Below are 2697 nucleotides of genomic sequence, written 5' to 3'. Positions count from 1 at the left end.
AAAGAGATTAGAGGCTCTATCTTTGATCTGAAGGGGCCCTATGATTTACCCCAAGCCTCGGTGAGTTGGGGTATTAGCTAAAATCCACTAAGGTCCTTGAGATGGCACGAGGTAAAAAAATTTGTGACCTATTCTTTATGTTTTCATGGTTTGTTGAATGTTATAAGTTGTTGATGATTTTAGATTTATAGGCTTTTGTTTTTGTTCACACTGCAGTCATCAAGCAGTGGTTGTGATTCCAAGGCTGCAGCAGAGCAAGGGTGAGTTGTATTTTTTCATGTTTGCTTTGATTTTAGGTTTAAATGCTTAAAACTTTTAATATATGAGAAGGGGCTTGGTTTTTTTTTTTTTTTTTTTTTTTTTTTTTTGTGTATAACCAATGGATGAATTATTGTCTCTTTGGCTTATTTGAGAAAGAATTTTGTGAAAAAAATTTATGAAAGAGGTTTTTTTGGTTAGAAATATTTTGTGTTTAATGATTTGGATGGATTATGCTTAATTTTTAGTTTGTTTTGGAAAATGGATTGTCATAATTAAGGTGTTCCTCTTCCCAACTTATATATATATATATATATANTCTCTCTACACATGATTTTTTTTTCCTTCTCTCTTCTTCCTCCCAAATCACCTATCTATCCTGTGATTTAACTCCTTCACAGCCCAGCCTCACGACCTCTTACTCTGATCAAAAAAATTTGAACCAAGAACATTTGCCGCCGATTTGCATGAGAGTTATAAAAGAGAGAAATAAAAATGGAGCTGAAGAGCTCAAACGCTATTTGTGATCTTTGTGGTTGGTGGATGTGCTAGAGATAGACGGTTGCAGGTTTAAAACTCTGTTCTATTTACGAAAAAAAAATCATGTGTAGAGAGAAGAAGATAAGAGGGAGTAACTTAGAGTTTTGATAAAGAATGGTTAATACCAATATTAGCTAATACAGATCTTTTAGGTTTTGATAAAGAAAGGAGATTTGGTTCCATTGAAAAGAAGAAACTCAAACTCAGAGTTCTTTAGTGCCAAAATGAGGTCTCTCGTCTTTCACCCCTCTCTGTTTGCCGCTCTCACCCACTCCCATCACTGTTTCTTGTGTAAGCCAAAAATACCCAAAATGGAACCAAATCTCATTTCTTTATCAAAACCTAAAAGACCCGTATTAGCAAACAATCAAAGATTTGAAACCCACAAGGAAACAAATACAAACACAGATCTTGAGAACCCAAAAAAAAAGGAAATTTTGAAGAAACAGAGAACCAAATCTCTATTCTTTATCAAAACCTAAAAGACCCGTATTAGCAAACAATCAAAGATTGAAACCCACAAGGATATAAATACAAACACAGATCTTGAGAACTAAAAAAAAAAAAACAAAATTTTGAAGAAACGGAGAAAAATAAATAAAAAAGATATACTTACTGTAAAAATTAGTCGGTCTTTCTTCCCGAGCCGATCTGGTCCTGTCGTCCTAAAATGATAGAGAGAAAAGAGAGAGAGAAGAGATACAAAGAGTTCCAGAGAGAAAAGAGAGAAAGAAGATATCCGGAGAGTTCTGGAGAGAAAAGAGAGTTTCAGATCCCCTTTGGCCTCTCTCCCTTTCATTGTTATATGTCTCTCTCCCTTTTATTGTTTTATATATTCAGCTAAAACGAATCATTCAGCTCTCCACAAATTAATAGAGGGACTCACCAAAATTGTATTGTAGATAAATAATGTTTTAACGCTGAAGCGGCATAGCCGCTTTTTATATAATTAATAGAAATAGAAATTATTTTACACTGTTCTAGTCAAAGAAATGCACACTTTTTCTAAAAAAATATATACCCATACCAAACGCCCAATTATTTTTTTCAATTTTAAAAAAATGTTACAAAAATATCCTACCAAACACTTTTTTTTTTTATTTTTTTATTATGACTACTCAAAAAACGTGTTTTTAGTATATTTTTTAAATCACAATTTTCACATTATTTTAAAAACCAAAACTACACTACCCCTGCCAAACTGCTTTAAGTCACTGAATTTAATTTGCAGGAGCATATTCAAATCAACATATCTAGGAACTTGAAATCATTAATATAAATATAAATATAAATATATATATATATATGAACCAAATGTTCATTTGTAATAAATATCTTCATTTTTTGGTTCGTTGAGATATTAATTATTATGCTAATAAGTTCTATCTCAAACAACATCTCCTCTCTCTTACCCAAAAATAAAATAAAATAAAATAAAATTACTACAAGATAATAAAATAAGGGTTTAGTGACAAAAGTAGGTAAAAGTACTTCACTATAAATGTAGAGAGTTTGAGAGAAGGAAAGGAGAAAAGGAAAAAGATGATAACAATAAATTAGTACATGCCAGTCCACTCCACATGTTATTTTAGGTGACATAAAATTAATTTTTTGTTTTAACCATGAGCTAGTGTAAGTCATATTCCAGGCCAGCTTTAATATTGTAAATTGAAAATTTCTCTATATAAGAATTTTTATTTAATTATAATTGCATTGAGTCTAAGAGGATTAAATTAGAAGCGAAATTTCAAATNAAAAGAGAGAAAGAAGATATCCGGAGAGTTCTGGAGAGAAAAGAGAGTTTCAGATCCCCTTTGGCCTCTCTCCCTTTCATTGTTATATGTCTCTCTCCCTTTTATTGTTTTATATATTCAGCTAAAACGAATCATTCAGCTCTCC

Source organism: Quercus suber, unplaced genomic scaffold (genome assembly GCF_002906115.3).
Source record: "Quercus suber isolate HL8 unplaced genomic scaffold, Cork oak 2.0 scaffold_1091, whole genome shotgun sequence".
Taxonomy (NCBI): Eukaryota; Viridiplantae; Streptophyta; class Magnoliopsida; order Fagales; family Fagaceae; genus Quercus; species Quercus suber.
The sequence above is the reverse complement of the archived record's forward strand: the minus strand, read 5'-3'. Positions refer to the sequence as shown.